Source organism: Panthera onca, chromosome A2 (assembly GCF_046562875.1).
Source record: "Panthera onca isolate mPanOnc1 chromosome A2, mPanOnc1 haplotype 2, whole genome shotgun sequence".
Taxonomy (NCBI): Eukaryota; Metazoa; Chordata; class Mammalia; order Carnivora; family Felidae; genus Panthera; species Panthera onca.
The window spans coordinates 151,978,507-152,006,079 of NC_138340.1; the positions used below are offsets into that span (position 1 = coordinate 151,978,507).

Below are 27,573 nucleotides of genomic sequence, written 5' to 3' on the forward strand. Positions count from 1 at the left end.
GAGGGCACCTTTTGGGATGAGCACTGGGTGTTGTATGGAAACCAATTTGACAGTAAATTTCATATATTAAAAAATAAAAAAAAAAAAAAATAAAAAAAAAAAAAGGCCTTTGGCCCCTGAAAAAAAAAAAAAAAATTTTATGATTCTGTGGTTCTATTTCAAAATGGTTCTATTACTACATATGGTCTTGTGCTCAGTGCAAAGTGGGGGGGAAAAAGCTTGCGCAGTAATTTTTATCTTCCGTGAGTGCCTCGCTAGTATAGGGACAGGCAAATGCTTATCTACAATGTTTCCAGCTGCAAGATAAATGAACAGCTATCATGTGTGTTGCATGACTTACTTAAGCAGAAACATCAGCCTCCACAATGAAAAACCATAATCATTAAACCGATATTTGTCAGCTTTTAAATTTTCAACATGTTGTGGTTTCCTTTGCTTTTCTCAATAAATGCTCATTCTTGTGCCTAATTGGTAATGGTCTTTGCCTGGGCTGTTATAACAAAAATGCCATAGACTGGTGGCTTAAAAGCATTTACTTAGCACAGTTCTGGAGGACAGGAAGTCCAAGATCAAGGCACTGGAAATTTCTGTGTTTGGTGAGATTTCTCTTCCTAGTTTCTAATCCCGTCACGAGGTCTCTACCCTTACAACCTAATCACCTCCCAAAGACCCCACCTCCAAATATCTTCACAATAGAAGTTAGGATTGATGAAATTTGGGGGAGCACAAACATCCAGTCCAGAGCAATATTCAAACATCTCAGGTCCCATAAAACCTGGATCCTTCCTGTGAACAGCATGTTCTACTAACATGTCCGCGAGATCACGTGAAGCCACGTACAAGTTCACAGCACGATAAAACTGAGGCCACACATTTCTTCCACTGTGCTTATAGTTAGGAAAAATAGCATAGTTCCACTGTGCTTATAGTTAGGCTGTTTGTACCAAACAGCCTAAAACCCTAGAAATAATACAAGACTTCCTGACTACATTCTGCTACCTTGTTTGTCCACTTGAACAGTAATCCCCAGAAAGTTAATCAGAAATTTCCTTATTGTATGACGGCTTGGCTTTTAGGTTATCAGAATGCTGTTTCCCAACTATCCAACCAAAATCTGTCTTTCAGCTGGTAGGACACAGTTTCTGGACAACAGTCAATCAGGACAACAGTAAGGGGAAGGTGGAAAGCACATCTGGAGGAATCCACAAGAACAGCAGGAATAGCCCTCACACTGGAAAATTCCGGAGATATGATACATGGTACTCAATCAGTTTCAAGCAAGGAATCTAAACCTGGAGGATCCAGAGATCCATTGTATGGAAGATGGCATGAGACTATATGTATAATATTGTCTCTACATTGAGATGTCCAAGAGACACATGAAAAGATGCTCAACGTTGCTCATCATCAGGGAAATACAAATCAAAACCATAGTGAGTGGCTACTAGTCAGAGTGGCTAAAATTAACAACTCAGGAAATAGATGCTGGTGAGGATGTGGAAAAATGGGAATCCTCTTGCACTGTTGGTGGGAATGCAAACTGGTGCATCCGCTCTGGAAAACAGTGTGGATGTTCCTCAGAAAATTAAAAATAGAACTACACTTCAACCCAGCAATAGCCTTACTAAGAATTTATCCAAACGATAGAGGAGTGCTGATTCATAGGGGCACATATACCCCAATGTTTATAGCAGCACTATCAACAATAGCCAAATTATGGAAAGAGCCCAAATGTCCATCAACAGATGAATGGATAAAGAACATGTGGTTTATATATACAACGTAATACTACTTGACAATGAGAAAGAATGAAATCCTGCTGTTTGCAACAACATGGATGGAACTGGAAGGTATTATGATAAGTGAAATAAGTCAGTCATAGAAAGACAGATACCATGTTTTCACTCATAGGTGGAATTTTAGAAACTTAACAGAAGACCAAGTGAGAAGGAAGGGAAGGGGAAAAAATAGTCTCAAAGAGAGGCATGCAAACCATAAGAGACTCTTAAATACAGAGAACAAACTGAGGGTTGATGGGGGCAGGGGGCAGAGGGGAGGGGAAAATGGGTGATGGGTATTGAGGAGGGCACTTGTTGGGATGAGCACTGGGTGTTGTATGAAGCGATGAATCATGGGAATCCACTCCTGAAGCCAAGAGCACACTGTATACACTGTATTAGTTAACTTGACAATAAATTATATTTTTTAAAAAATGAAAAAAAATATTGTCTCTACTAAGTGTGTGTGTGTGTGTGTGTGTGTGTGTGTGTGTGTGTATTTTCCCATTGAGATGATTAAGATCTAAAAAGTTTATGAACTTCTAATGTGGAGGAAAAAAAACAATAAGAGAGGGCAAGTTTTCTCACATAAGTGTAGGAGTTACAGTCTAAGGCCAAAGCAGCTTGGGTTGAGATCCTGGCTCTACTTCCAAACTGAGTGATCTGAAAAGGTTATTCAACTCCTGTTCCAGAGTTTTCTCATCTGTAAAATAGCAATTATATGTAAAGCTCTTGAGACAATGCCTAGCATATGGTAAACGCTATGTATTTGTTAGCTATGATGGTGATGAAGAAGGAGAAAGAGGAGAAGGAGAAGGAGAGGAAGAAGAAAGAGAAGAAGGAGAAGGAGGAGAAGGAGAGGAAGAAGAAAGAGAAGAAGGAGAAGGAGAGGAAGAAGAAAGAGAAGAAGGAGAAGGAGGAGAAGGAGAGGAAGAAGAAGGAAGAGGAGGAGGAGAAGAAGAAGGAGGAAGATGAGGAGGAGGAGGAGGAGAAAAGAAAGAAAGAAAGAAAGAAAGAAAAGAAAGAAAGAGAAAGAAAAAAGAAAAGAAAGAAAGAAGGAAAGAAAGAAAGAAAGAAAAAAAGAAATTCTGCCAGGCACTTGGAACAGAATTTAAAACTTCTCACTCCCAATGACAAACCAAAATAAGGATTTGAATTTTTGAAGAAAGAGTAGAGATAAAGCATTTTGCTCCTGAAAAAACACTGTCTAGAAAATTACTTTTATTATTAGATAAGGGAACAGAATATTTTTTTTAAAAACTACACATGGATTCTATAAAATATTAAGGTTTAAAAAAATTAGAATTTCAACTTAAATTTAGAGAAAGAACATCCTCTAAGATTTATGTGTAGCTAGGAGAAAGAGAAAAAAATAGAAAATGGTGCTTAATTCTCTGAATTTTCCTTTTACAAGACTTCTTTTTGTTTTAATTTTTAATATTTATTTATTTTTGAGAGAGAGACAAAGTACCAGCTGGGAGTAGTGGGGAGAGAGGGAGACACAGAATCTGAAGCAGGCTCCAGGCTCCAAGCTGTCAGCATAGAGCCCAATGTGGGGCTCGAACTCATGAACCATGAGATCATGACGTGAGCCGAAGTCAGACGTGAAACCAATTGAGCCATCCAGGTGCCCCGCTTTTACGAGACTTCTATGAAACAAGCAAGAAAACCAGAAAAAGATCATCAGCCAGTTTAAAGACCAAACAAGGTACAGTATAAGAAATAAGCAGGATAAGAAATAGTTTCACAGACACTAAAAATACAACCGACAAGAAGAATATTTATGTTCTTCTGCAGCAATAAGGGGCAGAAGTGATGATAGACCAGAGAAACTCGAGAACATTCCCATGAGGCAGAAGGAAAGGATAAGACAAGAAAACGATGAAGAATACAATAGAAGAAATAATGAAGATACAAACTAATTGTTATTCCTGAATGAAAAACAGAACAATTGGATCCAAAACAATAGCAAGAAACATGATGAACATTTTATTAGCTAAAAATCAAACAGAAACATGAGTGTGAAGACAGAGTTGAATCATCATATGCTGGATAATTCAGTGAAAATAAATCCACGCAAGTGTCTTTCTTGTACTTGCGATGGCAAAAGAGAGATTTCTATAGGTATTCAGGATTAAAAAAAAACACTAAAAACAAATATTAAAAATAGAAAAGCTGATTGTGTTGGGAGAACGCAGTCTGCTGGTACTTAGGGTGCCTTCTGCAATAATGATGCCAGAGAGCCACAAAGCAAACTCAGTTGCAATTTGAAGATGGTAAGATGTGTATCTAGAAACCCAGAAAAATTAAAAGACAATGTATTAGAAAAAAGAGAGAAAGAAATAATTCAGGAAGTAGGAGGGCTGCCCGATGGCCACCCCAGGTTTATCCTGTTTTCGTTATGGTTAATCTGTATGCTGGTTAATGTGCCTGAAGAATCATTGAAAATTGGCTGTAGGTTTTACTTTAGCTGTGATTCGGCATCATCAGATACCTCTTCTCCCCACCCATTCCCTCTAGTTATATCATTTGATGAAAATCAAAGTACACCTTTTTAAAAGAGTTCTTGATATGTCAACAAAGGCTGATCAACCACTTTCCCTCAAAAAAAAAAAAAAGAAAAAAGAAAAAAAAAGAAAAAGCCTCACTAAATTCCAAAAAGCAGAAATTCTTATGTAATAAGCTTTGCTAACAAGATAATAAAACTAGACATTAAACCAGGATTTGGACAAAAATAACAATAAAAGTATCTAGACACTAAAATAAAGTAGCTCCCCACCCCCACCCCTTATCGGCAGGTGCAATTTTAGCGTTTTGTGTTACCGGTGGTCAACCCGCCCGGAAGCAGCTGATTCTCCTTCTAAATAATGGTCAGAGGGTCATTAGTAGCCTCCTCCTCCGTCGCGGGGCCTACGTCACCCACCTCACTTCCTCTCCCCAGACAGGCGTTCTATCACCTCCCGGCGTCACCAGAAGAAGTGTGAGTTCAAATACGATAAGATACTTTGAGAGAGAGTGCACTCCTTTTGCATTAGCTTTATTACCATATGTTGTTGTAATTACTCCATTTTATTATCGTTGTTATTGATCTCTTCTGTGCCTAATTCAAAAATTAAACTGTATCATAGGTATGTATGGACGGGAAAAAAAAACAGCATATATGGGGTTCCCGGTTATCCTCTCTTTCAGGCATTTCTGGGGGTCTTGGAATGTACCCCCTGCAGATAAGGGGGTACTACTCTATTGCTAAGTAACTCTTGCAATGGTTGAAAGATTCAAATATAAACTGATGATAAAATCTGCGTGAGGAGAAAAATATTCCAAACTGCCTCATTCTCAAGAGACCTGTTTCTCTCTGGCCAGCCTCCCGCCTCAGCACATCCTCTCTCCTCAAGGATCAGATGGCTCTAGCTGGGGTGCCTTCCCTCTGCCTCTGCCAAGCCGGTGATTGATTCTGTGTCTTCATTACCTAATCCATTTGTGCACTGAGTGTGGGGACAGGTCCAGCAGAGGAAGAAGTGGGAAAATAAGGCTAAATTATTTGGGATGTGATAGGACAAGCATTCCTTGCAGGAAGGTCAGCAGTCAAGTCTCCACCTTTTCTCAGATGCCCCGCAAATAAAGCAAATAAAAACGGTCTCATTGCTGGAAAACAGCCAAGATAAGCAACAATCTGAGAGAAAGGATATGGCCGAGTGTCCATACGGCTGAGGAATAAAGTTAGAAAACTACGTTTGGTTGTGTTTACCCAAGAACACTCAGGTCCAATCTCCGTGCTCAGCCTTGGAACAGAGACTGTTTCAGTAATTTCAGTAAATGGTTGTCGATGCAAAGGATTTGGGAAATCGGTCCTAGGTCCATAATGACTGTTCCTCACTCATTAGCCAACAGTGAGATTTGGTCTATTGAGAAATAAATAAACATCCTAAGAGGAGGAAAAACAGGATGTGAGGAAGCAGCATACCGTGTTTCCTTCTCTGCTTCCCTAGAAAGGTAAAATGAGAGAACTTAAAGAGGAGCGGTCCTTAGAGGGAGAAAGAGAAACGTATAGAAAGTCAGAACCAGATTTTGGAGAAGATGATTTGTTGCAGGCCAACAACAAGCTTTAAGTTATTCTGTTGTTTTAGTTCTAAAGGGTGACATTTCATACAAAAACAAAGATCAGTGGGCTAAAGAAATCTTACAGACAGGTGACTGGTGGCAATATTGGGTGCCCCTCCTTTGTCCTACTTTATTTTATTTTATTTTATTGCATTATTTTAAAAATGTTTTTAATATTTATTTTTGAAAGAGAGAGAGAGACAGAGACAGAGCAGTAGTAGGGGAGGGACAGAGAGAGGGAGACACAGAATCCAAAGCAGTCTCCAGGCTCTGAGCTGTCAGCACAGAACCCGAGACGGGGCTTGAACTCATGAACCAAATCGTGAGATCATAACCTGAGCCGAAGTTGGATGCTTAACCGACTGAGCCACCCAGATGCCCTATTTTATTTTTTAATTTTTATTTAAATCCAAGTTAGTTCACATATAGTGTAATAATGGTTTCGGGAGTAGAATTTTAGTGATTCATCATTTACATATAAAACCCAGTGCTCATCCCCACAAATGCACTCCTTAATGCCCATCACCCATTTAGCCCACCCCCCCACCTCCTTCCAGAACCCTCAATTTGTTCTCTGTTTAAGAGTCTCTTACGGTTTGCCTCCCTCTCTCTTTTTATCTTATTTGTTTTCCTTTCTTTCCTCTATGTTCATCTGTTTTGTTTCTTAAATTCCACATAAGAGTGAAATCGTACGGTATATGTCTTTTTCTGACTGATTTCTTTCAGTTGGATTAATACCCTCTGGCTCCATCCATGTCGTTGCAAATGGTGAGATTTTATTCTTTTTGATCGCCGGCTTTAATTCTCCATTGCTTGTACCTTCACCCATTGTGATGTAGTAGTTTGAGTATATGCCTATTCCCATTAGACTCCGAAGGAGGCCACCTGCCTGTCTGTTGGTTGTGCAGTCCCTGGTGACAATAACTGCTTCTTAAATGGCATGGTTATATAGATGAGAATTAATGGTCATACATAGAGTCAAACCTCCAACTGATAGCAGGCATCCCCTGAGAGCTGGTAATTCAGACTCCTTCAAACAGCTTCAGTGACAAAGAGCTCATCACCTGTAAATGCAACTCGGGTCATCTAAATCATGGGGTAATTTAGATTAATAGGATACATTAAATCAAAAATCTCTTTTCTTCTGTGGATTTTTGCCTTACAAAGCTAAATGGAATATGTTGAATATGAATATAATGGAATATGTTCTGCGTATCCCCTCTATAGAATCTAATTCCTCCTAACATCTATCCTTTTGGCAATGTTACCATAAGAGACTTACAGATGCAGAAACCGAGGCTCAGATAAACTGAATAACTTGCCCCAGGTCAGAATACAGGGGTTAATGGTTATTGTGGGATTTGAATGCAGTTCTCTTTGATTCTGTAGTCTGTGAGTTTATAACCACTCTGCTGTACTGAAAATAACTACAGTTCTTTCAAATGGATCTTTTAAAAAAGTAGTTCCTATAGTACTTACCATCTCAAAATACTCTGAATATATACATCATCTCAAAAAAAAAATATATATATATATAATTTGTTAGTATCTCTCTGAGAATGCAGTACCATAATTAACACAATGTCTCAGGTGTTATGTGGCTAGGAAAGAGGGCAGTGGGGCCAAGATCAAATGTGATTTGAGCCTGACAGTTCCTGTAAAATAAAATGGTGTTTGTGTTACCAAACTTACATTTGTTTGGTGACAAACAAGAATTCCAGATTTTTAAATAGGAATTGTTTCAAAGAAAGGTCTTCCCCATCCAGTTGTAAAATTTTCTGGTTTAACCAAAATGCAAGATCATTTATCTTTGTTAGATCTCATTATTTTGGATTAGGCATGCCACAATCAGTTTAAAAGTTGTTTTTGACATCTATCACATTAGCTAGCCTCCAAACTATATGTCATCTGCGCATTTCATAGCCGTATTTTCTACATTTAGTTATGTCATTGCTAAAATATTAAAAGGACGAGATAAATCACAGGGTTTGGCAATGTCGCATTAAAAATGTCTTTGAATATAAATGGACTAAGCATCTCTGGAGAAATTTCTCAATAGTTTGCAGGACAATAATCAGACTATATTTTACCATATTATTAACCAGGGAATAAGAGTAGCCTTTGTTTAAATGCCATGTAGAAATGATGATACCCCACAGGTCAACCCTATTAAAACAGGGTAATGTGTCCTGACATATCCTTAGTTAGTGAGTCCACACTGGCTGTTAGTAATCACATAATCATTGCTATCGGCTCAGAAAGCCTATGGTTAACAATATGTCCTGGAATTTTCCAGGAAGAAAATATCTGTGTGCTTGGGGGGTCTTGTTTCTGGAAAAGGAAAACAGATCTTTCAGTGATCTTTCAGTGAAAGATAGGATGAAAACAGAAGATGATTATTTGCAGTACCAGGTTTGGGGATGTAACCCGATTCTCCTCCATTTTTCCCAACATGCCCAAGTGTTTTCATTAACTTCCCAAGTACATGAGCCTACATCTTGTGTGTTTTAATGTTTTGAAAAATCTCTTATTATGTTACATAATATCATAATATTATGTACTGTGTTACAATGTTTTGAAACCAGAAGACAGACTGTGGATAGAAACATCTTGGAAATCGGGTAATATTGCCAAAGCAATTTGCCATTTGGAAGACATCTTGTCACTTCAAATCTTCCTGATGACTGATTATACTGGCTTGAATATTCTCCAAAAAGAATAACTCATCATCTCCTAGCACTTACTTTATTTAAAATCTATATCTCCTCTTACAGTGAAGATTTCCAAAAAGTTTCCCAGCCAAAAGTGTGAATTTAATCCAAAATTATACTTTAAACTTGAACACGTGAACCCTGATTCCGGTATGCACAGACTGGCATAAGCCCCCATTTCACATTTTATGACTTCATTGTTTTGATCATTTATTATCTAATTATTTGGCTCTCTTTTGCTTCTCTTGAAATAGTCATTGGTTTTCTCTGAACCTTCTCTGGATCCTCTCGAGGTTTCTTGCACGTTTCTTAAGTGTGTTGAGCAGGCACCTTGAAGTCTTCTCTCGGTGGGGATGCACTCATGTCTTGGTCATTTGAATCCCCCCGCCCCTCCCCAAGCAATGGGAATGTGAATCTCACTGCAGTTCCAGCAGGTTCCACATGATGGTGGCCTTGCCTCCGCAAACCGGACTTCACGTCCCTCTATGTGCTTCTAGTGTTTTGGCCTCAGTTTCGAGTTCCTGTAATAAAGCAGCCATCAGCTTGCCAGAGCCCCTGTTAAAGGGCTGAGGTTTTCAGCTTGGGATCCACAATCCACAACCTGTGGCTGAGACACAGGGATCTTAGACCGTAGGAGGCTTCTAGAAGAGCGACAGCAGTACCTGAGCACTTTCAAGTGCTTCTTCACACAACCCTATTTGGGGTTTGATTTTGATTTTCCTGTGGAATATTCTTCTAGCATAACTAGAATTTTGAGGATGGAGATGCAGAGTGAGAACTTAAATAATCTGGAGTGGAAATGAGATACACAGTAACTGTAAAATACAAGATTTCAAAGATTGAATATGAAAAAAGATTAAAAAAATAGTTGTGCCCATTTAATATGAAAATAATCATAACTTGGCTTCCATTGGGTTAAACTAGGTACATCACTAAAATTAATTTCACCAGTTACTTACAACTTTTTAAAATGTGGCTACTAGAACATAAGAGCTAATAATAATAACTAGGCTCATTAATACTTTTTAAGTATGTTCTAGATGGCACAAACAGCACTAACTACTTTCCACAGATTATCTCACAGGAACTCTTTGAGAGCTAATATTATGGTCACTATTTTGCTTATAGGGAAACTTAAGTATATTGAGGTTAAGTTCAAAGTCACAGAACTGACTTTGATTTGTCCACTGAGGACAGTACAAAGAAAATTAACTTTCACTTTTTGTGAAAAGTGAAACGTCTTAATCATCCAAAATGAACCCTCACCAAAGGCTCAGAACAAATGCTTCCTTACCTTGTGAAACAATTGGATTGACCTCGCAAGAAATGAAAAAGAGAACTCGTTATCATTGTTTGCGTGTATTTTTTCAGGAACAAGTTGCTTCTGAAGTATGTGAGGCATAGAAACAAATACCACTTTATAATATAGATGTATGTACCTCATCACTGGAATCAAAGGACGAAAGTGTTACATCAGCCAAGTTTTCCCCATTCTTTCACCTTTCCCTTTGTGTACTTCTGTTTCTTTACCGGTCTCATTTTGTGCTTCACGAAGGGAAGATCCATGCTTCAAGGGAAGCACACGATCCATGCTGGTCCAGGAGCCCTGGCAAGGAAAGAGTGGGCGTATTGAACGCTAGATCCCAGGATGACCCCTAGGGAAGAGTGGGACACCTTAGAAAGACTAGGATAGAAAAAATGCAGAGATTGAAATCTCCGAGCTCAAGTGACTGTGAGGTCTAAGGCTTATGTGTGCACGTCACTGAAAGAGCATTGCGGACTCCAGGGACAAGCCATCAGATGGTATTTCTTCTTCTGACTTGGCTTTCTGAATTGGGACAAGACCAAGAAAACCCATGGGAGGAAAATACTCCTTTTTATTTTGAACATACAATAGATGTAGAGGGAATGAGGCTCTGTGACATCATGCTGGGTTCATAGTGACCAGTTAGGTGTTTTCACAGTTACTCTGCTCACTCAACATCCGTGAATAGTACAAAACCCCACTAATTCTGAATTAATGGTTCTCAAGTAACAAAATTACGTTTATGACTGCTAATTCCTGGCCCTACAACCTCCTGTTCTGATTCAGTTCTTCTGAGATATCCCTGATATCATTATTCTTTCTGTTTGAATATTCGCTTGGTTTTGCTCTCTAGGTAATCACAACGTACATTTAAAGACCACAGGTTAAGAGGCACCTGGGTGGCTCAGTCAGTGAAGCGTCTGACTCTGGGTTTCAGCTCAGGTCAGGATCCCACAGTTCATGAGACTGAGCCCCATGTTGGGCTCTGTGCAGAGCCTGCTTGGGATTTTCTCTCGCCCTCTCTCTCTCTCTCTCCGCCCTTCCCCCCCCCTCACTCACATCTGTGTACATGTGCTCTCTCTTTCTCAAAATAAACTTAAAAGAGTAAAACTTGTTATGTTTTTTTATAAAGGCCATAGGTTAAGACAAAAAAAATGAAGAATATGTTTACTAAGACTCCCAGTAGTTACTTAGATGAAGACAAATTTTCTAATTCTCAGGGACTTCTAGTTTATATGGTAAACTAAGCACATACGTAGTGATCCACATTATTCATGAATTCTATTACCTGTGGGTTTGCCTACATGCTAAAATTTCTTTATAACCTCCAAATAAACAACTAAACAACTGTAGCACCTTCATGGTCCATAACAGACCTGTGCATGCTCCGTATGGTGGAAACTGGGCCCACCAGGCACGTTCCCAGCGGAGGGTGAACGAGACGACTCTGCTCTCATACTGTAAACGGCTCTCACACCCTTAACAGTCTCTTTACCGCCGTGTCCTTCACATTTTTGTGCATTTTTAAATGCACTTAGGTTTCATTTTGTAAGGTATTGTTTTAATTCCAGTCGCTTCATATGCAGTGTTATATTAGTTTCAAATGTACCCTACAGTGACTCAACACTTCCATGGGTCACCGAGTGCTCATCAGGACAAGTGCCCTCCTTAGTCCCCAAGCCCTATTTCACCCCCCACCCATCTCCCCTCTGGTAACCACCAGTTCTCTATAATTAGGAGTCTGTTTCTTGATTTGTCTATTTTTTCCCCCTTTGCTTCTTTGTTTTGTTTCTTACATTCCACACACGAGTGAAATCTAGGGTATTTGTCGTCCTCTGACTGACTGACTTCGCTTAGCATTATCTTTACTAGCTTTATCCATGTTGTTGCAAAAGCAAGATTTCATTCGTTTGTAGGGCCAAATAATATTCACATATATATAGACACATGCATACATACATACATACACACACCGCCTCTTTTTTATCTACTTATCAGTCGATGGAAACTTGGGTTGCTTCCATATCTTGGCTATTGTAAATAATGCTACTCTAAACAAGGGGGCACATATATCCCTTTGAATTAGTGTCTTTGTATTTGGGGGGTAAATACCCAGTAGTGCAATTACTGGATCCTAGGGTAATTCTATTTTTAACTTTTTGAGGAACCTCTAGAGTGTTTTCACAGTGGCTGCACCATTCTGCATTCCCACCAACAGTGCATGAGGGCTCCTTTTTCTCCACATCCTTGCCAACACATGCTGTTTCTTGTGTTGATTGTAGCCATTCTGTAGGTGTGAGGTGATATCTCATTGGAGTTTTGATTTGCATTTCCCTGATGACAAGTGATGTTGAGCATATTCTGATGTGTCTGTTGGCCATGTGTGTCTTCTTTGGAGAAATGTCTGTTCATGTCTTCTGCCTGTTTTTTATTTATTTATTTATTTATTTATTTATTTTATCTTTTTATATTTTTTTTTAACGTTTATTCATTATTGAGAGACAGACACAGGATGTGAGCAGGGGAGGGGTAGAGAGAGAGGGAGACACAGAATCCAACGCAGGCTCCAGGCTCTGAGCTGTCAGCACAGAGCCCGATGTGGGGCTCGAACTCACGAACCGTGAGATCATAACCTGAGCCGAAGTCGGTCGCCCACTGACGGAGCCACCCAGGAGCCCCGATTCTGCCTGTTTTTTAATTAGCTTATTTGTTTTTTGGATGTTGAGTTGTATAAGTTTGTTATATATTTTGGATACTAAACCTTTATCAGATATGTCATTTGCAAATATCTTCTCCCATTCCTTATGTTACCTTTTAGTTTTGTTGATTATTTCCTTTGCTGTGCAGAAGGTTTTGATTTTGATGAAGTCCCAGTAGTTTATTTTTGTTGTTGTTGCCCTTGCCTCAGGCGACCTATCTAGAAAAATGTTGTCACGACTGTTGTCAGAGAAATTAATTACTGCTCTGCTCTCTTCTATGATTTTTATGGTTTCAGATCTCACATTTAGATCTTTAATCAATTTTGAGTTTATTTTTGTGTATGGTGTAAAAGATACTCAGGGGGCGACCTGAGCTGAAGTCGGACACTCAACCGACTGAGCCACCCAGGCGCCCCCTGAGTATCTTTTAAATCTGTCTCGTCCAGTGTGTTATTTAAAGCCATTGTTTGCTTGTTGATTTTGTTTGATGATCTATCCATTGATATAATTGCAGTGTTGTAGTTCCCTACTATTATTATATTACTGTGGATTTCTTCATGTTTGTCATTAGCTACTTTATGTTTGGGTGTTCCCATGTGGGTGCCTAACTATTTACAATTGTTATATCTTCTAGTTGGATTGTTCCCTTTATGATTATATAGGTCCTTCTTTATCTCTTATTGCGGTCTGTTTTTAAAGTCTATTTTGTCCAATATGACTATTGTTATATTGGCTTTTTTTTCACTTCTGTTTGCATGCTAGATGCTTTTCCATCCGATCACTTTCAGTTGCATGTGTGTTTAAGTCTGAAATGAGTCTTTTGTAAGCAGCATAGAGATGGGTCTTGCTTTTATATTCATTCTGTCATCTTGTGTCTTTTGATTGGAGAATTTAGTCCATTTACACTCAAAGTAATTATTGATAGGTATGTACTTATTGCCATTTTGTTTCTTGTTTTATGGTCGTTTTTGTAGCTCTTCTCGGTTCCTTCTCTTACTCTCTTCTCTCATGTTTTACTGGCTTCCTTCAGTGATATGCTTGAATTTTTTTCTCTTTATTTTTTTGTATGTCTATTCCTGCTTTTTTTTAAGTTTACTTATTTATTTTGAAAGAGAGAGAAGAGAGAGGGAGGAAGGGGCAGAGAGGAGGAGAGAATCCCAAGCAGGCTCCACACTCAGTGTAGAGCCCAACAGGGGGTTCAGTCTCATGACCGTGAGTTCATGACCTGAGCTGAAATCAAGAGTTGGATGTTCAAACAACTGAGATACTCAGGCTCCCCCTATTACCTGTTTTTGATGTGTGGTTACTATTAGGTTTATATATAACATCTTATGCACATAGCAGTCTATAGTAAGTTGATGGTTGCTTAAGTTTGAATCCATTCTAAAAGCACTAAAGTTTTACTTCTCACATTTTAGGTGTGTGTCATGCTTTACATTCTTTCATTTTATGAATCCCTTGACTGATTGTTATACATATACTTAATTTTACTCTTTTTATGCTTCCTACTTTTCATGCTCCTGCTTATGGTCTTTACTTTCCACTGAAAGAGTCCCCTATAACATTTCTTATAAGGCCAGTTTAGTGGTGATAAATTCCTCTTTTGTCTCAGAAACCTCATCTCCTGCTGAATGACAGCCTCTTGAATACAAGAGTATTCTTGGTTCCAGGTTTGATGTTGTTGTTTGTTTCCTTCCAGTACTTTAAATGTATCATGCCACTCCCTACTGGCCTGCAAAATTTCTGCTGAAAAGTCAGCTGATAGCCTTACGGGGCTTTTCTTGTATGTGACTATTTTCTTTTCTCTTGCTACTTTTATTTTTTTATTTTTTTATTTTTTTCAACATTTTTTATTTATTTTTGGGACAGAGAGAGACAGAGCATGAACGGGGGAGGGGCAGAGAGAGAGGGAGACACAGAATCGGAAACAGGCTCCAGGCTCCGAGCCATCAGCCCAGAGCCTGATGCGGGGCTCGAACTCACGGACCGCGAGATCGTGACCTGGCTGAAGTCGGCCGCTTAACCGACTGCGCCACCCAGGCGCCCCTCTTGCTACTTTTAAAATTCTCTCTTTATCACTACTTTTTGCTATTTTAATAACTATGTTTCTTGATGTGGACTTCCTTGAGTTGAATTTGTTGGGGGATCTCTGTGCCTTCTGTATCTGGATATCTCTTTCCTTCCCTAGATCTGGGAAGTTTTCAGCTATTATTTCTTTAAATAAATTTTCTGCCCCCACCCCTTTTCTTTCTGAGATCCTTATAATGTGAATGTTATTACACCTGATGGTATTGCTAAGTTCCCTTAACCTATTTTCATTTTTTATTATTCTTTTTTCTCTCTCCTGTTCAGCTTCATTGTTTTCCATTACTCTGTCCTTCAGGTCACTGATCTGTTCTTCTACTTCCTCTAGTCTACTATTTATTCCATCTCGTGCATTTTTAATTTCAGTTTTTGAGTTTTTCATCTCCGATTGGTTCTTTTTCATGTTTTCTATCTATTTGTTGAGGGTCTCATGGAGACCCCCTTTTCTCAAGTCCAGTATCTTTATGATTATTACTTTGCATCTTCTATCAGGTATATTGCTTATCTCAATTTTGCTTCGCTCTCTTGCTATGATTTTGTCCTGTTTTTTGAGAGATACTCCTCTGTCTCCTCATTTTGTCTAAGTCTTGGTGCCTGTTTCTGTGTGTTAAGAAAGTCAGCTATGTCTCCTGCCCTTAAAAGTAGTGGCCCTATGAAGAAGAGGTCCTGTAGTGCCCTGCGATACAATGTCCATGTTCACCAGAACCTGACATTTCAGGGATATCTCCTCTGTGTGTTGCATGTACCTTATGCTGTGGCTAAGCTGCTTTTGCCTTCAGTTCAGTCATATGCTTTAACTGTCTTTGCCTGTTGTGGGCAGTGTTTTGTCCCTGTGTTGTAGTGGGTCAGTCTAAGGCTGCCTTGGGCTTGAGTTGGGTCAGCCCAAGCATTTTCTAGAGCTGCAATAGTACCAAATTGCAGGACATGCTCCCTGTGTTGTCCCCTGGGAGGCTTTTGTCGGTGAGTGGTGCCTATAGTCAGAGACGCCTGCTTCCAGCCGAGTGCTGGGGTTACAGTTGGACAGGTATGTGTGGTTATCTTACCTTCTCCCTGGGACAGGAGTCACTTTGGAGTGTTGCTTGCCCCTCTCAGGGTTGCTTTCACACTGCCATACTTGTGGCACTGCTTTGGATGGACAACTGCCAAGGCGAGGTGGAGGGGGCGGGTCCACAGAAGAGTGCGGGCCGGGGGTCACACTGTTAGCGAGGTTTTAGTGGGTCTGCTGTGGGAGGAGACTAGGAGCCAAGGCCTAATTGGAGGAGGTAGGTTCTTGGAAGCACATGGGGTGGGTGTACTGTTAGCATGCTAGGCGGATAATGTTAGTGTTACGCTAGTTCCTGCAGGTGTCCATGTCTCTAGGCTGGGTGGCAGGACATGGAATTGGTGCCTACCACCTCTTTTGTTCTCGAAGTGTCCCAATGGTTCTTGCCCCTCAGAGGGGCACAGGCTCTGAGATTAGTAAACAAATCTCCCTCCTATATATGCCAGGTGTTTTTCAGACTGCTTTTATACTGTTATCTCAGTGCGGCTGTTTGCTATGCTGTATCTTTAAGGATAGGGACTCCGTTTCCTCTTGCCTTCCAGCTTTCCAGGAGTTGAACACACTGAGCCAGCCAGGAACCCCTACGCCCACCGATTTTTAAAGTTCCAGGTGTTAAGTTCCACTGATTGTAAGAACTTGCAAAATTAAACCCCTCTCTTTTTCAAAGCCAAATGTTATGGGGATTTGTCTTCCCAGTGTAGGTCCCCTGGCCTGGAGTGCCTGGTGTGGGGTCTGCTCCTCTCTCCTGTCTCCATGCCCAAGGTGTCCCTCCCTCCCGTGGACAGTCTCATGGGTCCATTTAGCTCCCAACTGCATGTCTATCCTTCCTACCCTCTTGATGGGACCTCTTCTTTATGTTTAGGTACAGGAAGTCTGTTCTGCCCGTCGTGGAATTGTTTTCTGGGTTATTTACACTGATGTGGGTATTAGATTTGTGGAATGAGGTGCATCTAGGATCTTCCTACCCTGCCATCTGTCTCAAAAAGTCAAATATCAAATAAATTTTAACTTGTTTCTGGATGCTATGCATCTTATGATTGGATTCTGTTACAGTTTCCAGTGAGGATTTTTGTTTTGTTGTAACTTTAACAGCTAATTATCTTGCTTGGACTTAAACTACCAACTTGTGGGTGGCATCTGACAGTTCAATACAGTTCTTTGATTTTTTTTTGGTGAGCTGCTTTGGGTCTACCTGATACATGTGTGATTCACATTTCGGCCAGAGATTTGGGCAGAAATTTACTTAAAGCTTTGGATTCCGCCTCTCTGGTTCTTTCCTCTTTAAGGTTCTTCCTTCATTATCTGTTGGCTGTGGTTTCCCTAAATGCTCTAGACTAAAATGAATGTAGATTTTTCTAGCAGAGGTTTTGCCATTCTGCATGGTGAAGACTGTGACCTGTCCTAAGGCTGAAAAACTATAATAAATGAGAAATTTACCCTATGCTGCCTTCTTCTTTCAAGTGTTGACACCCCTCCTAGGTCTCCATGCTTATATTCACTCTCAGTTGACTTCAAATAATTGTGTTTTGTGCTTTGACCAGGTCTTATAGTTGTTCCCTGAGGAGGGCTGGTCCCATGCAAGCTTATGTAGCTATGATGGAAATAGATTTTCTCCTGCTTGTTCATTTCTTGTTTTATAAATTTGTGTTGTCTCCCCTTTAAAAGTTTGAGTATTAGTTAATGATTTGTCTATAATGCTTCTTTTCCACCTTCCAGGAATTTTTTTTTATTAATTTTATGTAAACTTTTTTGTCCTCTACTCTTTTTCAATCTTTAATGTTTTCCTTTCTTGTGCTTTCTTTTTTTATTTCTCTTTTCTGGTTTTTATGTTAATGACTTAACTAACTGTTATTTTTTCGTTTTTATATTGATTTAATTATTTTTAATTTTTACTTTTGACTGCCGTAACTCTTTGGTGTTACACAATTTCCTTTGATTATTGCTTTAAAAGTATCCCCTAGATTCTTATATCTTCATTGTTCTGATTTCCATTACTATTAATTTTTTAACTAAATTGCTGACATCTTTATCCTTTCATTCAAGAGTTGTTTAATACAAAAATGTTTGAATTTCCAGATTGTATATGACCCCAAGAGACACGTGTGCAAGATTTAGAAGGTGGACAAGAAGAAGTGGCCATTTTTATGTTCAGATGGTGAGTGTCGAACTTGAGGTAATGTAGCATGCATGCGCGGTCACTCCCCTGCTCATTCAGCTGTTGGCAGCTACCATCAGATCTTCTGGTTGGGTTTCTCAACTCCTGGTCAAGGTGCATGTGCAGCTTTATTGTAAAAGGTGCCAGATCTCCAGCATCATGGAGGTAGGTCAGAGACAGACCGGTTCCAGTAACCTTTATGGATTCTTCTACATTTCCACCAGTTACAGGTTCCTCTGCTCTCCCTGCTTCATAAAGATTTCAAGTCCAACCCAGCCCCAGAGGTAACAGTTTGCCTAGATTTGGCCACAGATGCCACCATTGGGCTTGGGCTACTATTTATTATAAATCTCTTTGTCCTATATCATTCATAAGGATAGCTTCTCTAATAAAACCCTGATTTCAAAAATTGGTACTGGAAGTGGTTCCAAAAGAACAAGAACCCTGGAGAGGGATTCTCTGAAGTGATTCTGCTGAATATGCATTTGTTACTATTTTGTTGTTATTGATGATCTGATGAGGTTGAAAACCATTAATGACCCTCCTTCCAGTGGTAAAGGAGACATTGATGGTTCATGATATACAACAGCAAAATAGTTTCATAAATTACCACCTAATTTAAATTTTCTTAAATTAGACATCTGCAATGACATGCTGATAGAAGAAGCACAACTTTGGGAGAGGAAGCAATTGCTGCCGTAGAACATGTTAGAGAAAATAAGCATAATGAAGTTGGTTGGTTGGTTGGTTATTGCTATATTACTTGAAGAAGTTAGGGGAAAAAGTTCCCAGTCTCAGGTTCTAGTTACGGGCCAGAATAATTTTATTACTTAGCTAACAGTAACCCCTTATTTTCTGTGGCTTCAAGGCATAGAATTCTGAAAACCAAAACTGGAGATGTAGTCCTGAAAGTGAAGTAATTGTTACACAAATTGATTGCCCAATACCCTCTGGTCTCCTTTGTTGAAGTTAGGCTATTAAGTGTGAGGGAGGGTTCTCCAAAAGTTGGAATGGGGACATACAGGCAGATTTTGATAAAGCTGGGGACGGACCTTTTCCTCTTTTTTGCCAACTTTCCTTTACCCATAAGCAGCCCCTTATGTCCATTCAGGGTCCTGGTCTCCTCTTACTGGAAGAACCTGCAAGGATCTACTCGGAACTACTCAGAAGAATTTCATAATTTCACAAGTTCAGGTGCCTATGATCTTCCTTAGGAATTGTCCCCACCACGTCTCATTGTTTCCAGTCCTTGAAATAGATGCAAATAGCGGTCCCAGAGTTTAAAGTATGAAATGTAGCCTCTGATGGGGTGTAATGCACCCAAAAAGAACTGCAGATATTTGCAATTAGAACATACTATCGTATTGGGTCTAACATATTGCTGTTGGTGAATTAAGACATGATTTTATATTCAAAACGTTGGCACGGGTTGTTGGAAGGTACCCTAACAGTTTGCTTCAGTTGACTAAAAACCTGGACCCAAAAGAATGAAGATGAAATGCCAGACCCTCTTTGGTATGTTTAAAAAAAAAAAAAAAAAAGTAGAAGGTGCCTGTGTGGCTCAATCAGTTGAGCCTCCAATTCCAACTCTTGATTTTGGTCCAGGTCATGATCTCGCAGTTTGTGAGTTTGAGCCCTGCGGGCTCTGCACTGACACCATAGAGTCTGCTTGGGATTCTCTCTCTCCCTGTCTCTCTCTCCCTCTCCCCCTTTCTCTCTTTCTCTCTCAAAATAAATGACTACACATTTTGTAAAAAGGTATTCAAACATTTAGGAAGATGGGAATGCTATAGTAGATTAAGGCTTGCTCATCTCCTCCCTAAATATATCCCCCAAGAAGTTCCAGAGGACACTTCCCTCCCTAGCAGGGGCATCTCCTGGTGGCTGTTCTCTAGCTCCAGGTTTGGTGGTTGGAATTACTGATGTCTGGCTTGCCTGATTTCAGTGATGATGATGATAGGATTCCGTGGTGGCACTACTCACCAGAGACAAGACATACGTGAATAGTAGAAAAAATGGCGGGGCCAAGATCAGTACTAGGAATGGTCTTACTGGCAGAAATCTTTGGTATTAGCTAGTGGATCCTGCTATCTCTAGAACTGATCTCCAGGACAGCCTACTAGAATTTTACTTAATCTAAGTAGAAAGCTCTAGGATTGGTGAACAGAGGACTAACTGAAATCGTGGCAATTACAAATGGAACAGAAAGTTTAACTGAACCAGGACCATAAAGGCACCATTCCCAGCTCCCCCAAGTTACCAGATAGCTCTCGTAGTAATCATATCGTGGGGATCAAAACAACCCGCAACTTAAATTAAAAAGCAGTTACAGAAGAGAGATCCTAGTGATAGAGCAAAATCCCACCTTGGTAGAAGAGCAATCCAACTGGTGGACAGATCATGTGTCAAGGTTATGATTTGGGGTTGCACATATTATGCTGAGCCTGTGAGCTCAGGCATTTCTTGGGTACTGTGGGCATGCTGGAGGTCTTGCTGGTGTGATTATGGACAGTGCAAACAGAATATTGAGCAAACTGGAAGATACTAGGAATTGAGGAAGAAGAGAGAACATACCTAACTTCACAATCATTGTGGAGCACTAGAGTCTCAGACCTGCTGCTTTGGGGGTTTTCAAAAAGGCCAGTAAGTGAACATTTGCCAGTTGTAGTCTTGGTGAGGCCTAGCTCTACTGAGATTTCACTATATCCTGATAAACCTTGGGCTTTTTCATGTCTCATAAATCTCCTGTAACTCCTTTAATGTAACTACATGAATAGTGATTTAAAATTGATCGGCAAGGTCTTCAGGATTTTTCTCAGTATTGAGTGTGTATTAAGATCTGATTTTTCGTTCAGCACAATCATACGATTGATACTTTGATGTAATACAAAGGGTATCAAATGTGTAGTTATTATGCAGAAATTAATCTATAGTGGCTATTATGGACTGCACACTTGTATTCCCCACTCCTAGATGCATATATTGAAATCCTAACCTCCAGTGGAATGGTATTAAGATTTAGGGCCTTGTGGAACCTGAGTGGCTCAATGGGTTAAGCACCCAACTCTTGATTTTGGCTCAGGTCATGATCTCATGGTTCAGCTCAGTGCGTCAGGATCTGCTCTGGCAGCATGGAGCCTGCTTGGAATTCTCTCTCTTCCTCTCTCTCTGCCCCTCCCCTGCTCTCTCTCTTTCTCTCAAAATAAATCTATAAACATTAAAAAAATAGATATGTGGGGCCTTTAGGAGGTAATTAGGTTCTGATAAGATCATAAGTGTGGATGAGATTAGTATCCTCATAAGGAGTGAAAGATGAGAGTTCTCTCTCTCTCTCCCTCTCCCTCTCCCTCTCCCTCTCTCCCCCCACACCTTTCCTCCCTCCCTTCCTCCTTTTTCTTCCCCCCACCCTCTCTGATACAGCAAAAGTATAGCTGACAGAAATCCAGGAAGAAGGCTCTCACCGGACACTCAGCACCATGACCTTGGACTTCCCAGGCTCCAGTACTGCACAAAATAAATGTTTGCTGTTTAAGCCACTTAGTCTGTGGAAATTTGCCATAGCAGCCCCCACTGACTAGTATAGCAGCATAGGTCATGCTTTGTCCTGTTGGAGTATTTATTTAAATAAGTATTAATTTAAATTAAAATTTAAGACAGGATAATTCAATTTGAGTTCCTGGATAGGAAAAATATGTGAGAGATATTGCTGGAAAACCCAGAGAGCCAGTTCACATGATTATGGATTCTATCCAGTTAATCAGGATACTGATAGAAAGATCACATCTCTTATATATACATATTTTCTACATTGCCAAGGTATTTTATTCATTACTAATACTTGCTGTACTTTGTATATTGAAGTATCACTAAAAAGGAGCCCATTATGGAACAAGATGAGAGAAAGAAAATAAATCTCCCTAGGTACAACTCCCTAGGTTGCACATTACTTATCTCTCCCCTACTAAATTATCCTTCTCAAATTGATTAGGTAGCCAGAACATGGTCAGATACTTTGATAATGACACAGTCTCTACCTACATTTTCTATGCAACTTTATGTAGCTCATATACTGTAAGAAGTGTCATTCCAGTCTTGAAGATATTTCTTGACATATAAGAACTCTCCTCTCCCTACTTATCATCTTGAAGTCTCTCTGGTCTCTACTCTCATAAAATGTGAGAAGAGGCTTCTTCCAGGAGGTTATTAAAGTTTGTTTTGCAGTCCACTGGTTGGGATCGAGGTTTCCTGGTAATTTAATTTTGATGTGTTTCCTAACTTGGGTTTAATTCTATTCATCCCAATAGATGTCAGAGTAAAGAGGTACTTATTACTATGAATATGTATTGTAGTACTATGAAGTTGATGGTATTTTAAATAATTTAATACAGAACATTTCTACTGGAATAATTTTAATGACCCATATCAACTATAGAAATTTCCAAAACAGTTACATGAAATAGAAGTATCACTTGGAAAAGGCAAGCTGTGCACTAGAAGTTATCCCATGGGGCCACATTACATTGACTAATATTTCATGGTTCAGGGGCTGACCCAACTGACTCTAAGACTGAATTATCAGCATACTAGTAAGGGATACATATGGCAGACTGAACTCCTATTAACCATGTTAGAGAGCTGAAATATAAAATCATGACCCCCAATGTATTAATTATAGCAATGAAAATAACTATATCTCAGGCTGCAATACTCACTTTGACATGGCATTGATTTTCTTCCTGTATGTAGACCTAAATGGGGATATTTTCTCAGTGAGGTCAGTCTTGTCAAATCAGTGGGTTTGGGTGTGGAAGGTGTTACTGCTTACGTTTTCCCTTCCCTGAGCATGCTCATACGGCATTACAGTGTGGGCCGCTGCAATCCTCCTTTCCCTGTGCTGACCATCCTTTTTCATCACCCCACTCCCTAGACTCCTAGTTTTGATCAGCGCACCCTGTGTGACATCCATCTTGTACCCCTCGATCCCTTGAACTTGTAGGCATTCTTTTAAAGTTGCCTTTGCATGTGACCTATTAAATGCTAATTTTGTAGATTCACTTTCAGATGATGAGACCATTCTTTTTAAAATACATTTTCAAATTCTTGGAGACTGCCTTTCTGTAGACTCCAACTACTGATAATAGGTGAAAATGATTTTACATAACTGATGAGAAATATGGTAACTTAAAGTATGAAAAGAGAAACCTAATTAGGAATTATGAAGCAAAGTTCATGACAGCCATTAAGGAAGCTGAGTTCAAGGTAGATGTCAGAAAAAACATCTTCATGATTCTTGGGAAGAATGTGACTTCTTTTGAGAACCACACATTTATCACCAAAACTAGACAAAAGACAGTAGAGTATAAAAAGTTAGAAACCCATATTAAAACAGTTTTCCCACCCTACTATTAATTTTAATGAGAAAAATAAATACATCTCAAGCTATAATAATCACTTTGACATGGAATTAATTTATCTCTTCTGTAGAGATTAATATCTATTTTTTCAGACTAAACTAACTTTATCCATCACATTGACAGTAGCTGTGGGCTCCTTAAAGTCTGATGGATAACATGGGCCAGCAGAGCCCAGGGGACCATCTAGAGTCATATTTCAGAGAAGAAATATTCCTGGCAAGTGAAAGAATCTTAGCATAGAAAGTGGGCATTAAAAAATAAAGACAAGCGTTGGGAGGAAACATAAAGAATATCATCATTCACCTAGAATTCCATTTAATGTTTGAAGGGAATTTTCATTTTTTTCTCAGATGCTCTGGTATCCTCTAGACTAAAATACCTTATCAACATAGTCAAGTACAGCAGCACAGGGCAAATAATCTTTAGCAGTCCTGAAATTCAAACTACCTAAATTTTTATTTATTTATTTCCTCCCTTATTACTTACTTATATATCTTTCTCTTCCTTTCTTTTTTCCCCAATTTTACTATATAAAGGCCTAATCTCAAGAGTGGAAATACTATCATGTATTTTGAGGAATCTGAGATAGAACTAATCAACCACCTAAAGAAACAAATAATTATAAAGGATCAATTAATACAAAGGTTATGAAAACTTCTCAAGCTTCCTTCCTTCGACATTATATTTATTTTCCCTGATTTTTAATAATTATTATTTTGAGTCGAAGGAACTTTGGCTTTTAGCTACTTTGTCTCTCTCTTTTTAAAAACTGCAGGCCGATGGGTATAACTCATTATACGTTACTTGTTGGGATCAACACTGGGTGTTGTATGGAAACCAATTTCACAATAAATTATATTTCATAAAAAAATAAAGAAAACAAACTCCACTTAAAGATACATAGATAGATAAATAAATAAATAAACAAACTGCCATCCACAACAGGTAAAGATGCTTGGAAGGTAAGTTTCTTTCCTATTCGTATAGTATGAAATTAAATAAAAAATGGTCAAGTTTATATTCATGTCTTGAGAAAATTGAGAAGTTTAGCAATACCAGACATTGACAAAAACAGAGCAATGGAAACTCCCGTACTCTACCAGGCGGGTGTAAATTTTGTAAAACAAATCTGCAAGAATTTAGTTGGTTCGGAATCCCATGGGCCGGATACGCAATTCTTCCTCTGGGGTTTGCAACAGCTGCCTTTTTCCCCCCACTGCTGCCACACGTGACTCAATGACGTAGTATCTGCTAGATCCTAAGGCTCCAGTTCCAGGGCTGCTTGCGCCATGACCCCGGAGTCCTTTCCCTGAGTCCTTTTCTAATTAAGGTCCCGCTCAGTGTTGACGGTTGTGTGTCACCTGGAAGACGGGCCAGGGCAGTGTGGGGTGTATTATCTCCACAACCCAAAGAGGCCACCCAGGCCCCGTGCTTTCTTTGTGGTAGCTGATGTAAGGGGCAGCAGTTCCAGTGTTTTACTTTAGAATATGGTAGATATCCCAGAAGCCCCCTCCCAGTGGACCCCTAAAAATGCCACCAAAGTGTCACTTCCCTAAATTTTCATAGGACTTACCTTTCACTCTCTGGAGCGTGAGTGTCTTACCAAGGTCTCTCACATACAAGCCACCTCTCGTTCGTCCTGCCTAATTGCCATGGTATCACTGACCTAGTAGATGGCTTTGATTTTTGCGGGATGTCCAGGGGGCCCCGATCAGACTACATCATGACAGAGAATGGGAGTGTTAATTCAGTTCTGAAGCAAAACTATGACTGAACTGTGTCGAACCCACAAATGCAAACGGTCTCTGATTCTCCTTTTCGAATTGGAATCGTAAAGAATACATTGGCCAAAGCAGCAGCTGCCTACGATGTAACCGTGGGCATCATTTGTCTGCTCTGACAGTGATATTAGGTCTGGCACAGCAGCGTTAGCTGGGGCTGTTCCTTAGTGAAACTCGCAGTAGCCTACAGTAATTTTTCAAAATCCTGTCAGGTTTTTTTCAGGAGCCATACTTTCAAGTTAAAGAGCGGTTGGTTAAGTACCACTACCCACTATATGTGTGTGTGTGTGTGTGTGTGTGTGTGTGTGTGTGTGTGTGTGTATATATATATACGTATATATATATATATAGACAGAGACTGAGCATGATCAGGGGAGAAGCAGAGAGAGAGGGAGACACAGAATCCAAAGTAGGCTCCAGGCTCTGAGCAGTCAGCGCAGAGCCCCAGGCGGGGCTTGAACTCACAAACCGTGAAGATCTCTAGGTATCAATGTCGAGTCAGGTGCCTTGTCAGGACGTCTCAAAATGTTTAGGTACTCTCTTGTCCCCAGGGTAAAGTCAACCTTTTAAGTATCCACAGATCCATTTGGGGAAGGAATGAAGGAATCATTATAGTATTTTCTTGCCACAGTATTGAAGAGTCTCTTCTTCTAGTAACCTGGATGTTTCTAGTCACTGGGTTCTGCATATTAAAATTAGCTCAGATTTAATAACTAAACAAGGAATCACAATTCCTTTGCGAGCGAACACCCCTCAGCCTCCTGCTTTTCTGTTCTTACCTTTTTCTGGTTGTAGATGTTTAGCATCATCCTTGTTGGCTGCCTCACCTTCCATCTTATCTCTAGGAACACCAGACTCCATTATTATCTCTCAGACTCCCTCACAGTGAAGTCCAGTTGGCTGTCCCTCCAGCCTTGCCAGTTATTAAAGGAATTGCAGCCCCCCCCCCAGGCTACTGGCTTTTAAGCATTGACAGCTGATTACTTGGGGGCTTCAACCTCCCCTTGGTATTAACCAACCCAGTCTGTGACCACGCTAAATCTGGTGCCTTACATTCACAGAATTCAGTGCTAAAATTCCACAGGTATTGTCCACAAGCTCACACATTAGCTGAGATTTTAAAAAGCCATTCCAAAGTTCTACTGAGCCCGCAGGTTCCAACAATGCTGTATGTCTCAGGGCCAGTGGATCCTGTGGGCACTGGATTATTGCAATGCCTTTTTTCTTTCTTCCTTTCTTTCTTTTTTTTTTTTTTTTGCTGTAAAATGGGCCCTTGTATGAGGCGTATTCTCAGGTTGTAGTAATTCTGGCACTCTGTGAGCCCTTGCACAATGAGGGTGGCCGAAAAAATAAGCTCATATCTAAAATGTGAATCTAGGGGCACCTGGGTGGCTCAGTGGGTTAAGCGTCCAAGTTCAGCTCAGGTCATGATCTCATGGTTTATGAGTTCAAACTCCGTGTCAGGCTCTGTACTGACAGCTCAGAGCCTGGAGCCTGCTTCGGATTCTGTCTCTCCCTCTTTCTCTGCCCCTCACCTGCTCATGCTCTGTCCCTCTCTCAAAAATAAATGAACATTAAAAAAAATTTTTTAAATGTGAATCCCAATAAGGATAACTTGGTTACGCCCTCCAGAATGCACCATTCCAATCTTATCTGACTGCAGATAAGAGCTGCTGTATATGTGTACACAGAGAATATTTTGGAAGAATACATATAAAAACGTTACATTATCTCAAGAAAATGTTGGAGGGTTATTAATTTTGTCCTAATATATTTTAATTTTGTTAGATTTATTTTTAAAAATGTAGGGGCGCCTGGGTGGCGCAGTCGGTTAAGCGTCCGACTTCAGCCAGGTCACGATCTCGCGGTCCGTGAGTTCGAGCCCCGCGTCAGGCTCTGGGCTGATGGCTCGGAGCCTGGAGCCTGTTTCCGATTCTGTGTCTCCCTCTCTCTCTGCCCCTCCCCCGTTCATGCTCTGTCTCTCTCTGTCCCAAAAATAAATTAAAAAATGTTGGAAAAAAAAAAATTTAAAAAAAATGTGAAGAGAGCTACTATGAAGAATCTAACAGATGTTTATAATGTGTTTATAATTTTTAGGTAGTTTTTCCTTGTCTTATTTCCCTAGTTTACAATTCCTGAGTTAAGCTTGGTAAAGAAATCATTGCTTGTATTATAATAGGAATTTCATGATTTTGCCTCATCATTGAAGGGAAGATAATTCCTTTATATTTAGAAAAAGAGAACAAAATATGTTTATAACAAAGTACAGTGAGCGAAAATACAATAGGAAATATAAGGGGCCAAAACTTAGAGACCTATAAAAATGTGTAAGTTACTCCTCAGGTACAACTGAATGTTGGTATTTGTATATTTCACCTATAGAAGGGCATTGGGAGATTCATCTTCTTATCTTGTGTTTTATGGCTGTTACTCAACTTAATAACTTCCAGAAGTAATTTACATACAAATAGCAGAATGGTATTCCAGTGGTCCTTATTTAA

General features: G+C 39.8%; 1 long non-coding RNA gene across 1 annotated transcript in view; it reads left to right on the forward strand.

The window, feature by feature from the left end:
- LOC132679570 (uncharacterized) overlaps positions 1-27,573 on the forward strand; it is a 135,686-nt gene that overhangs the window by 68,008 nt on the left and 40,105 nt on the right. Inside the window, exon 3 of the long non-coding RNA XR_009610226.2 lies at positions 17,799-17,877. This is a non-coding gene — a long non-coding RNA (uncharacterized LOC132679570). The remainder of the gene's footprint in view (positions 1-17,798; positions 17,878-27,573) is intronic.